The 13,867-nt window shown below is 36.8% G+C and overlaps 1 long non-coding RNA gene across 1 annotated transcript; it reads left to right on the top strand.

Annotated features, from left to right (window-relative positions):
- The first annotated feature begins 520 nt into the window (after positions 1–520).
- LOC137079376 (uncharacterized) lies at positions 521–12,887 on the top strand. Its single transcript, XR_010905481.1, has 3 exons — positions 521–622; positions 9,635–9,796; positions 11,690–12,887. It is a non-coding gene; the product is annotated as an uncharacterized lncRNA (long non-coding RNA).
- Positions 12,888–13,867: the final 980 nt, after the last annotated feature.

Genomic DNA, 13,867 nt, shown 5'->3' with positions numbered 1-13,867 from the left:
TTGATTAAACATTGCTGTTTATTTTGCTATAGATATTTTTCATGTTCAGATTATAAAGCAATGTTTATTATTTTCTTAATGTTTCTTTTTATTGTAATAAAGTCAAGTAACTAATTACTTTTGAAAATAAGTAATCAATAACTAATTACTATTTCCAAGTAACTTGAACACCACTGCTCATAGTATCCGGATGAGCAATGTGTTATTCATTTTGGTGCTTGTTATCTGGAAATAGTGCAGCATTCCAGTGCACTTTCACATGTTGAAGGTTGGGAAAAACACGGGTTAAAGGTTGCCTGAAACTCGCCATAACATACCGCTGGAATGTGCGATTGACCAATCAGAATCAAGTATTCCACAGAGCCGTGTAATAATAATATATATGTACAACTTCCAAAAATCTTTTTTTTACCCTGCAAAATGTATTCAGGATTCAGTGATATGTTTTCTCTGTCTTATGTCTTTATAACAGTAAAGCCAGGAGTGTGTCCAGTCAGATTTTTTACAGCAGAAATGTGTCCTGTGATGGATTCTTGGTCGTGTGCCGATGACAGTGAATGTGCCAATAATGAGAAATGCTGCAGCAATGGATGTGGACTTCAGTGTATGGCTCCAGTTACAGGTATTATATTATTTTATTATATATATTTTTATTTTAGGGTTAGAACAATTACCGGTTTCATGATAAACCGTGATAAAATGTACTGACGGTTAGTAATATCATTTTAAATCAAAATCAAATCAAATCCAAAAATCGTGTTTGATTATCACGATTTTGAAAACTCACAGTAAATCCGGTCCAGTCAGCATCATTCTGGCATAGACGCAGCTGCGACACTGACCGAGCAAATAAATATAGTAAACAATAGGATAATGACTAATTATTCATGCAAGGACACAATTATATACAGAAACGCACATACTGTCTTTCTCGCTGCTTCGCGTTGTGGCCGTGTTACCGCCTCGAGTGTGCATTATTTTTCAAACAATTCAACGGCTCATCGCCAATTGTTCCTTACATAATCATATCACATTTAGTGCTGTCAATCAATTAAAAAAACTTTTATTAATCAAACATTTTGTCTGTAATTAGTCATGATTAAAAACACCTGAGTTTCAGTTACTTTCTAAATTATTGTAGAAACTACTTAAAGACAGTATATTTTAAATATTTGTTGTAATGGCATCATTTTATGAATGCATTTATGAATTATCACTGATACTAATACAGCTTCCTGTATCTCTGATTTGTTTTAACAATAATGATAGAAATTAAACATTTATGTATAAGGTATATCAATTTCAACATTTATAAGGCTTTAAAATTATTAATTATAGTGAACTTAAAACAATCCTTACATAAGCCTAGTATAATACATTTCATCTGGCCTTGCAGAAACTAAATAAAGAAATAGAAATTAAATAATGTAATAAAGTTACAACGCTTTACAATCTTCACTGCATGAATAATAAATTATAATATTTAAATATATCACACACACACACACACACACACACACACACACACACACACACACAGCCTGGCTCCGCCCTCCTACATACTTCCGCTCAAATTTCATTTTCCTTCAGTACTTCGTCTGAGACTGTGGTGTATTCTTAGTAGGGATGTCCCGATCAGGTTTTTTTGCCCTCGAGTCTGAGTCATTTGATTTTGAGTATCTGTTATAATAAATAACATAAATTCTTCACTTTTGGATTTTAGTGCAACAGTAAATATAAAAAAAGTCCGAGACCGGAATTGCGCGGGAAAGAGGAAGTACAACGGCGATATCAAAAGCCTGCCCATACTCTCACAGATGCAGAACAATTAATTATCTTGGTATGAAATAAACAGTTATGTAAATTAAATTAAACTAAATTAAATTAAATTAAATTAAATTAAATTAAATTAAATTAAATTAAATTAAATTAAATTAAATTAAATTAAATTAAATTAAATTAAATTAAATTAAATTAAATTAAATTAAATTATCTGCTCCCAAAAATCCCGCAAAATGTCCGTTAGTGCCTCAGGGACCACTTTACTCAGAGAAGACATCGATCTCAGCTGTTAATCATGACGTCACACACCCGTTTTTATAGCATCAAATAACTAACTAAAACTAAACTTATTTAGAAAAACGAACACTTGTAATGAAATCATCGTGATGATAACTGCCTACAATGACACAAACTAACTTTGGGGAAAAAATATTTGAAGTGTAATTTGATTGTTTAGTTTGCCTCGTGTCCATTAGAATACACGGAGGCGTGGCTATAATGGGACTGGTCACCTGGGGGCGATCGTGGTGTGGAGGCTTCTATTTCTGAGAGGGAGACTGCAGATTTAAACCAATAGCGTACAACAAAAAGTGACGTCATGCCACACGCGTTGCTGTTTCTGTGTGAAGTTAAAAGGGTCTAACTCTGTGTCACCGCATAACTATTGATGTGTTAAAAAAATAATCCTGATCGGGAGGTTAACATCCGATTCCGATCGAGTCTGAAGTCACATGATCAGGCTCGATTTCTGATCACCTGATTGGATCGGGACATCCCTAATTCTTAGATTTTCCAATCAGCGAACAGAGGGAGTGGCTGAGACCGATGACGTTGATGTTGTGTGCTAGTTTGAGTTGTAGTTCAGTAATGGCGGCGGAGAAAGATGCGAACGAACTCATTCATTCGGTTGTGGCACCGCTGCCGTGGATCCAGAAGTTAAAGCCGGAGCAAGAACAATCTTTGCTGGAGTTTGTTGGTGGCCATGATGTTGTGGCCCTCCTCCCCAACAGGGTGAATTCTGGAAAAGTTTGATTTTCCAGCTCGCTCCGTTAGTGGTGAAGGAGTTTGCTGAAGCCATATTCGGACGATAATTGTTTCTCGTGGGGTCGAAGGTATTGTCAATAAAACTGAACACTGTCATTATGAGCTGTATTGCTAATATTAAAGCACTGATTTCTGTGATCACTGAATTGTTTTACACAAACATGTTTTAAGAACATGAAATAACAAAGTTATGAGGACTATCTTATGCTGCACTTAGAGCAGCGCGCGGTAGTAACGTAATGCACGACGCGCTGTAAATGATAAAGGATCAAATGAACGTAAAACCACTTAAAGACAGAAAATAATTAAAACATACGTGCCCGTTACAAAGGGACTTTAAGTCACAATTAGACTAATTTAATTTTGTAGTTTTCTCTATTGTTACTGACATTATGGTACGAGTCCACTGCCTGAAAACCTCACGACACCTGATTCATACCTAGCGGCTGATCTGTGATGGTAGGATGCAGTATCTGGCCAATCCATCCGGAACTCATGCCCTGTAGTTTAGGTTCTGATGCTCATCACATGCCAGATGATTAATTAAATAATCTAATACCTGTAGGAACATGTATTCTATTGCTACAACTGGTCGTGGCTATTTATTTGCAGCTTGTGAACAAATGCATGAGCACATCGGTAGGTCATGCAAGTTTACGTACTGATTTAATAAGGCCATATTTCTTGTAAATGATCGTTTCACATTTGTCTAATTGTGACTTTAAGTCCCTTTGTAATGGACACGTATGTTTTAATTATTCTTAATTATTCAGTCTTTAAATGTTTTTTTTTGCGTTCATTTTATCCTTTATCATTCACAGTGCGTCGTGCATTATTGCCGTGCGCTGCTTTTTATTTATTTATTTATTTATTTATTTATTTATTTATTTATTTATTTATTTATTTATGTTTTGTATTATTATTTAAAGTATCAAGATTTACAAACAAATAATGTTGCATAAAATCAACTTCTTCGAAATACAGATACAGAAAAGATATAGCCTGAGGGAACAGCTTATACAAACAGGGGAAAAAATAATAATAATATGCATTCGTAACAAAAACAAAAATAATTTATAAGGAAAAAAAAAGGTAGGCAATTATAACATGACATGAGGGGAGAATCCAGTCATTGTTCAGCTATTAACCTCATTTGAGAAGTGTTTTAGTGTACACGCTGCTCTAAGTCCTTAGCAGCAAGGCACGCAGTAATGGCGGCGCTGCTTTACTTCCGTGTTTCGCCGGATTTGTGTATATCGCTTCAAAAATCACTGTTTATAATCCTAATAATTTTGACCACTGCAGAGCACCGTACGGATGCGCTTTGCTGTTATTTAGATGCATTTATAGACTTTTTTTCTTTAAAATGCTGGCAAGTATTTACAAGAGCAATATATTTTATCACCACTAAAACTAATTAAAATTAAAGCACAAACATTTGAATTGGGCTGTTATTTACAGTAGCATTAATTCTAATCATACTAAGCATGTGATTTATTTACAGCATTAAATCATGTTACGGACCACATGAGCAAGCGCGTTCCAGTTTACAAAACTCTCCCATCCACCGTGAATAAAACACAATCCGAATGCACAAGTTTTAGATTTTATCCTATGGTTTTATCACTGAGGTGGCCTGCACATTTATTATGTATATATATATTTATTATGACGGATGTCCATGTGTGAAACAGGCGCAGGGTGCATGACATGCGTCACAACGAAATGTTAGCGATTGGTTATGGCAGATCTAGTGGCGGTGGGCAGATCCAATAGTTTTAAACTTTAACAGAGTACCCGCCTTCGTGAAAATAAATGCTTGTCAATGCAGAGAGGTCACACTCTGTACAAATGAAATGTACAAGCATGTGGTAAGACCAGGCTACACACAGCACCCCATATTGACAGAAAAATCATAGAATTGTTGACATTTTTGCAGATTTATTATAAAAGAAAAACTAAAATATCACATGGTCTTAAATATTCAGACCCTTTGCTCAGTGTTTAGTAGAAGCACCCTTTTGATCTAATACAACCATGAGTCTTTTTGGGAAAGATGCAACAAGTTTTTCACACCTGGATTTGGGGATCCTCTGCCATTCCTCCTTTCATATCCTCTCCAGTTCTGTCGGGTTGAATAGTAAACGTTGGTGGACTGCCATTTTCAGGTCTCATCAGAGATGCTCAATTGTGTTTAAGTCAGGGCTCTGGCTGGGCCATTCGAGAACAGTCACAGAGTTGTTGTGAAGCCACTTCTTCGTTATTATAGCTGTGCGCTTAGGGTCATTGTCTTGTTGGAGGGTGAACCTTCAGTCCAGTCTGAGGTCTTGAGCACTCTGGAGAAGGTTTTCGTCTAGGATATCCCTGTACTTGGCCGCATTCAGCTTTCCCTCGATTGCAACCAGTTGTTCTGTCCCTTCAGCTGAAACACCCCCACAGCATGATGCTGCAACCATCATGCTTCACTGCTAGGACTTTATTGGACAGGTGATGAGCAGTGCCTGGTTTTCTCCACACATATTGCTAAGGATTAAGGCCAAAAAGTTGGTCCCGGTCCCATCAGAACAGAAAATCTTATTTCTCACCATCTTGGAGTCTTTCAGGTGTTTTTTTTTAGCAAACTCCATGCAGGCTTTCATGTGACCTGCACTGAGGAGAGGCTTCCGTCGGGCCACTCTGCCACTCCACCTGACTGGTGGAGGGCTGCAGTGATGGTTGACTTTCTACAACTTTCTCCCATCTCCCGACTGCATCTCTGGAGCTCAGCCACAGTGATCTTTGGGTTCTTCTTTACATCTCTCACCAAGGCTCTTCCCCTGATAGCTCAGTTTCCCCAGACAGTCAGCTCTAGGAAGGGTTCTGGTCATCCCAAACATCTTCCATTTAAGGATTATGGAGGCCACTGTGCTCTTAGAAAATGTGAGTAGAGCAAACGATTATCAGTTTAAACTAAAGGGCTCTATAGTGTTCCTACCAAACTTACCAAAGATTCAGTGATCCATGGATAATGACATGCAGCCAGGAATCGTGTTTTCCTGACATTTTTATGAACCTGATTTCAACTGATTTATAACTGTCATTAATTTTTCGAGTGAATCCAGCATGTATATGCGTCAGGGATGGAAATTAGCACCCGCCACCAGCCATATTTTTTTCCAGATTTTAAGTTGTGGCGAAAGGTAACGAAATAGGTTTTATTTTATTCTTCTGTAGCTGTTACTCTAAAATCAGGAGTTTTATATATTATCACGACAGCTAGAGGTCTATCCATGTTAAATATAGATCTGGGTCGCTAACGACCTGAATATGTAAGAATGTTTGGTGAAACAGTCATGCATTTAAGGGTTAATTGCATTTTATTTAATTTTATTTAATTACATTTTATTTTATTTAATAACTTTTATGTCAAAGATACAGGAGACACATAGCAGCATATACAATCTGTTGTTTAATATCTGCTTGTATTGCCTCATGACTGATGAAACATTTGCTTTGTGTGCAGTAGAATTTTGATGCATCCCAATGCATCGTAGAATCGAATTGAATCGAATCGTTACCTGGTGAATCGTAATCGAATCGAATTGTGAAGGCAGTGCCAATGCACACCCCTAGTGTAGAGCCAGAAGACGCGAATGAGAACTTGCGCGTGCTGAATGATCTGTCTCTGTGCATCATCCGAAAGCATGCACACGTCTCACAGCGCGCAAATATTGAATTATCTTTCAAGTCTTGTGCTTAAACGGACAAACTCACACAAGAAGTATGTCAGCATATCCACCTTGATAAGTATCCTAGCAGACATAGTCTGTATATGCCTTATGTGAACTTTATACTGTCGAGAAAGACGATGCATATCCCTGCATTAGCTCTTAAAGGGGAATTTACTAGCCTTTACTGCTGTCTGTTTAATGTCAAACAAAAGAGAAGGACATCACTCACTGCTCTTGATTGAATAGCTTGTGTAAGTTTAATAAGGATTAATCTTTCATTTAAACAGTTCAAATATGCAGTTTTTTTTCCATTTTAATACTTTATTCAATTTCTGTACCTTTCTGCAGGCCTGTACATTATTATTTAATGTACACGAGTGAAGTCAAGTTAAACATTTTAGTTAAAATATTATTTTATACTGTCCAGTGTTGCAATGTTGCAAACTATTTGCATAATTTATAATTGATTTATTATTTGAAACTTGCAATGCCTTGATTTTTAGTAAAGTTGCACAGTCATAGCCATAAATGCAATGGTACTAATAATTGGCATATTTTCTTTCGGTGTTTCGGTTTTCGGCCTTGGTTTCCTCTTTTTCGGTTTCAGCCAAGAATTTTGATTTCGGTGCATCCATACTGACTACCTAATGTTCTGCTCGGTATATCGTCAACACGCTTCAGAATATGCCAAAACAAATAGTTTCATTGTTGGAACTAAAAATGTAAAACTGGAAGCCATAAAAGACAAAGAATCAACCAGATCAAAAAGAGCACAGACACCTACTCATGTAATGAAATGCATATCATTACACATTGCACATTGTATAGCAAACAATTACACATTTTCGATTAAAAACAAGAAAGTGGATGTTAAAAACAGTGAGAGGCTGGTAGATTTTGAAATCCACCAGCCACAGTGGCCGGTGGACAAAAAAGTTAATTTCCATCCCTGATATGCGGATGGGTCATCAGTGTATTGAAGTGTGTACGTGGTAATATACTTTATAATCACTAAAAGCTGTCACTCATTCAATAAACGCAATCTCGCAGTTATATTTATTAATAAATAAAGCTGGTATTTATTCTATTGGACATGGACATGTCCAAATCATTCATTTAACATATTTAAAGGGTTAGTTCACCCCAAAATTAAAATTGTCATTGATTCCTCACCCTAATCTCGTTTGACACCTGTGAGACCTCCGTTCATCTTCGGAACACAAATGAAGATATTTTTGTTGAAATCCGATGGCTCAAAAAGGCCTTCATTGACACCAATGTCATTTCCTCTCTCAAGACCCATAAAGGCACTAAAGACTTCGTTACAAAGCCCATCTCACTACAGTGGCTTTACAATAATTTTATGAAGTGACTAGAATAGTTTTTGTGCACAAAAATATCTAACATTTTGAATCAGTGTATCGATTCATGATTCGGATCGAAATGATATCACGTGACTTTGGCGATCTGAACTGCTGACACTGATTCATTAAGCTCAGCTTTACAAAGCAGTGTTTTGAAATCTGCCCATCACTATACAAGTCGTTATTTAGTTTAGTTTTTTTGTGCACAAAAACTATTCTCGTCACTTCATAACATTATTGTAGAGCCACTGTAGTGAGATGGACTTTGTAACGACATCTTTAGTGCCTTTATGGGTCTTGAGAGAGGAAATGACATTGGTGTCAATGAAGGCCTTTCTGAGCCAACAGATCTCATCAAAAATATCTTAATTTGTGTTCCGAAGATGAACGGGTGTCGAACGACATTAGGGTGAGTAATTAATGACAGAATTTTCATTTTTGGGTGAACTAAACCTTTAAAGGAGCACTAGGTAACTTTTCAACCTTCATAATATATTTTCATAGCCTGATGGGGTCTGTATCGTTTTTAATCGTACTTTTAAACTTCGGGTTTCGGGTAGTAACCCGAGAACAAAAAGAACTACAAAATTTGACTGCTTTACGGCATATACGTCACTTCCACCAACACCCACACTTCCTTAAATTCGGACGTGCGAGCCCAACTTTGTTCGTCGGATAATATAGTCATGTCCGAAGCAGCAGAGACAAATAAGAAAGAAAAGGTTTTGTTGGAGGAAAGCAATAAGAGGAAACGAAAAAGTGATGGGATTAAAGGCAGGACGAGAATCAACATGTGACCAGCGTTTTCTCGTCGGCGTGAGCTGAAGGAAGCGTGCCCGACCGATGCTGTCATGCTTGTTATGGTGATTACCTACCACTCAAACATTGAATTGAAGGATCATATAGATTCTGTAAAACGGTAACCAATAGACTACTATAATGACGCTGGCTTTTAAACGTGAGCATCGTGATTATTTGGCGTTTGAAAAAAATAAAACTCATGAAATTATAGTCATAAGACATGCTGAAACATGCCACTGACTGTACCTGGGATGAAGACATTTCACACGCACCGCCAGAAGAACACCTGCATGTGAACTCCTGCAGTGTTCAGGGGAACTGTTAGTGCTGCACCGACCCGCGGCGCCACTTTTATGAAGTTATTTGGCCCGCCCCGCACCACTGTATATATTTTTACAACCCGCCGCGCACCCGCGACCATTAAATAGACATACGGGGTCCGCGGGTTATGAGACGACCCGCGCATCACTAGTTCAGGGCTATCAGGGTTGTCATGTCAACAAAAGCACATGCGATGGCATCCCCTGTTGTAGGATGACAGAGCTTACGACAGTAGTTGAGGACATTATTTTTTCCAAACTGTAGGGGGACCCCGAGAGCAAAAGTTGCCAAGTGCTTTAATATTGGGCGAATCTATAAGTTATGACATTTGAACATTTAATAAAAAAGTAACACATTACACATTACTAATTACCTAGTAATTAGTCACTTTCCCTGGTAATTAGTTACATTTGTAATGATGTAACTCAGTTACTATTTGTAACTATAACTAATTACTTTTTTTTAAAGTAACATGCCCAACACAGTATATTATTGGTATATATTTCACAAGAAATAACTATATAACACTTACAAAAATATTTTTTTTTTTACAAAGAAAAATTCTTTCAGCATTCAGTGATATGTTTTCTCTGTCTTATGTCTGTATAACAGTAAAGCCAGGAGTGTGTCCATTCTATCGTTTTAAACCACGATTGTGTGACATGATGCATTACATGAGGGAGCTGAATACTTGTACCGATGACAGTGACTGTGGCGAGAATGAGAAATGCTGCAGCAATGGATGTGGACTTCAGTGTATGGCTCCAGTTAAAGGTATTTATGTTAGTGTAATTTAAATTTAGTGCTACCAATCAATAAAAAAAATACAAATTATTTACACATTTTTCTGTAAGTAATCACAAAAACATAATTAACAACACAAAGAATATTTGTTTAATAACATCATTTTATGAATGAAAGCCATTAGCACAGATACCATTAATAATTTTTCTCATAATTTTAACCATCAATTATAGGCATTCAGCATTAAAGTATAATTGAAACCCACCAATTTGAACATTTATTAGGCTTTAAAAAATATATCATCTTTTAATTTAAGCGAACTTAAAACAATCTTCACTTAAACCCATTGTAATAAATGTCACATTTATCTGTGGCTTTAATATATCAGGCCTCATTTGTTTCTATTGGCCCAGTGAGACCGGTTCAGATTTTTACTTTAAATACTAAAATGCACAAACACTTATTGTTTTCATTGTTTTTTTTACCCATGTAACCATATACTTTATTCCGTTTCTGTATATTTAGACGGGCTACGTCTACATTAATCCGGATAGATTTGAAAAGTTTCTCATCCACACTGAAACATCAGAAACGCCAAATTCAACTTACTGCGCATGCGTAAAACCACATAAAAGCTCACTGAGATGATACAGACATCATAAAGTTATCACAATTCTTCTGGCAGGATCATTTTATTTAGCACAATTCTCATCATTCACTGATATGTCCAGGTCGCACTCGCGTTTGGTCTAAAACGCAACTCCACTCGTGTTTTTACCACATTACCACAGGACAGAAATGTATATTTTCTGCATTCATTGCAGGACTGTGATGTGAAGTGTGCTAAGTAATTTATTTTAGCAACGTGTGAAAGTGAATAGCACATAACTGGAACAATAATAGACATATATTGGGACAATATGCGTCACATGACTAAACATGCGTCATCATTTTCAAATATCTTCACAATCCACACTACGACGCAAAGAAGGAGTTTTAAAAATGAATCCACTTTGGGGACCGTTTTCAAAAAGCTACGTTTTTGTTGACTGAAAATGGCGTCTCAGTGTGGCTGGAATGACAAAACGGAGAGAAAAATATGCGTTATCAAACGAAAACGTATTAGTGTGGACATGGCCTAGTGTGTCAGATTAGGGAGACATACAAAATGTGCAGGGCTGGGGTGCCTAAAGGACAGGTTTGAAAACCACTGTATAGCGAAAGCAAGGCAAGTGGACTTTGACCTCAATACCAAAACTACTTCTGGGAAATAATTGGACTCAAAGTTTTGAGTTTAAATAAATATTTTATCTCACTCCCTTGAAATTAACGTAAAGCTTCCACTAAGAAAAATTACAAGTGACTTTGAGCCAAAGACAAATAAACAAGTTCAGATAAGACTAGGGTGATATTTAAGGGATAATAATGTATCTTCATTGAACACTTATTACACAGATTTTCTTTGCCACATAAATAACTACGGGGACATATTGAATTGAGATTCATGTTTAAATCTTAATTGTTTATAAATCCGTTTTGTACAGTGTGAAAAAACAATCATCCAGACAAGATGATCACAAGAAGTTATAGTAGTATTATAAGTAAAGTCCAATGATTTAATTTCTAATACAATCAAAAACAGTCGCAAGACACAAGTTGAAACGAGAGAACTCATCCGATGTGATGAGTGGATGTGCGCCGTGTTATAATGCGTTGCTATTGATGACGGACGGCCATTATAAGGAAGGAAATCCCACAGAATTTAATCTTGCTTTTAAAAAAAGTGCATAGAGCATTTATTTTTTATTGATTTGCAAATATAAAACTTGAAACACTTTCATCTCATTTGAACAAAACCATGGTAATATTGATAATCATGATAATTTGTGTCATTATAATCATGATATATTTTTTTTTATACAGTTCCAATCCGGCGTTATGATATAAATCCTGCCCAACCACCTGAGGTCATGCAGTGAACCGTGCTGATTTAACCACAAGTAATAAGAGTCATTATATATGTTTCAGGGAAATGGGAGTTATTTTACTTAAATCAGGGAGTTCTTTTACTTGGGTCAGTTCAGTGCTTCATTTATGTATGCTTCTGTAACCCTGTAACCAAAATGAGTGTGTTGAAATAACAGAAGCATATGGACATGGCTAGATGGCTAAATAAACAAAATTACCCCATGACCTACACGCTGAATTATTCCAAAAAATAAATTGTGCTTTGCCAGGTTGTTGCTGAATTGCACACATGTAGAACAAATCATACTAAAGAAAAATGATGTGCTGAGTCATGTTACCTTTGCCATGTATCTGTCCTATATAAACTCTTGTATTCCGGTGAGTCTCTGTGATTAAAGCATAAAGAAAGGCATTGTTTGGAGTCTGTCTGATTACTGCTCTACTCTAGAGATCTTACTTCTATTCTCAAGTGATAGTGCTGTTGTGGAGATCTGAGGCCGGTGGCACCAGCTGTGTGTAAGTTAAGTTACAACTTATGCATTATTAAATATTTTTGCATTGCACCATTAAACTTAGTTGAAATAAGCTAATAAGCTCTTGATTTACATGACAGATTTCCATTATTTACATGAAATGCTGACATTTACACTTATATTTTAGCTCTTTAACATGAACCTGTGCAAAACTGTGTGCCGCTGCATAACCAATAAATGTAATTGCTTTTGTTTTTTTTTATTATTTCAGCATATATTTGGAAATGTATTTTTACCGTTGGTTACGTGAGGCAAAATAAGTTATAATAATGAAGGATAAACTGAAATTCAGAGCATTTCAACACAACTTTTGCTCACGTATTTGAAGGCTACTATTGGATCATTGAGGGTAAACGTTGTGTTATGTGACAACGCATTACTTTATGGAGAGCTTACGACCTACTAGCTACGTTCTGCCTTAAGATCAAATGGTGCAACCGAAAAAAAGAGTTAGTTACAAACCAGCTACTAGTTACTAAGCCTCTAGTGTGGACTTTACGTTCAAATTTAAGAAAGAACTTGTGACCGACTGGTGACACCCTGACCTGTGGAGCTAGTGGAGAGACATATAGAGCACATATGCAGTCTTGTTCAAAATAATAGCAGTACAATGTGACTAACCAGAATAATCAAGGTTTTTAGTATATTTTTTATTGCTACGTGGCAAACAAGTTACCAGTAGGTTCAGTAGATTCTCAGAAAACAAATGAGACCCAGCATTCATGATATGCACGCTCTTAAGGCTGTGCAATTGGGCAATTAGTTGAATTAGTTGAAAGGGGTGTGTTCAAAAAAATAGCAGTGTGGCATTCAATCACTGAGGTCATCAATTTTGTGAAAAAAACAGGTGTGAATCAGGTGGCCCCTATTTAAGGATGAAGCCAACACTTGTTGAACATGCATTTGAAAGCTGAGGAAAATGGGTCGTTCAAGACATTGTTCAGAAGAACCGCGTACTTTGATTAAAAAGTTGATTAGAGAGGGGAAAACCTATAAAGAGGTGCAAAAAATGATAGGCTGTTCAGCTAAAATGATCTCCAATGCCTCAAAATGGAGAGCAAAACCAGAGAGACGTGGAAGAAAACGGAAGACAACCATCAAAATGGATAGAAGAATAACCAGAATGGCAAAGGCTCAGCCAATGATCACCTCCAGGATGATCAAAGACAGTCTGGAGTTACCTGTAAGTACTGTGACAGTTAGAAGACGTCTGTGTGAAGCTAATCTATTTTCAAGAATCCCCCGCAAAGTCCCTCTGTTAAAAAAAAGGCATGTGCAGAAGAGGTTACAATTTGCCAAAGAACACATCAACTGGCCTAAAGAGAAATGGAGGAACATTTTGTGGACTGATGAGAGTAAAATTGTTCTTTTTGGGTCCAAGGGCCACAGGCAGTTTGTGAGACGACCCCCAAACTCTGAATTCAAGCCACAGTACACAGTGAAGACAGTGAAGCATGGAGGTGCAAGCATCATGATATGGGCATGTTTCTCCTACTATGGTGTTGGGCCTATTTATCGCATACCAGGGATCATGGATCAGTTTGCATATGTTAAAATACTTGAAGAGGTCATGTTGCCCTATGCTGAAGAGGACATGCCC

This window comes from Pseudorasbora parva, chromosome 6 (assembly GCF_024679245.1).
Source record: "Pseudorasbora parva isolate DD20220531a chromosome 6, ASM2467924v1, whole genome shotgun sequence".
In the NCBI taxonomy this organism is placed as follows: Eukaryota; Metazoa; Chordata; class Actinopteri; order Cypriniformes; family Gobionidae; genus Pseudorasbora; species Pseudorasbora parva.
This window is presented reverse-complemented; position numbering and strand designations above follow the sequence as displayed.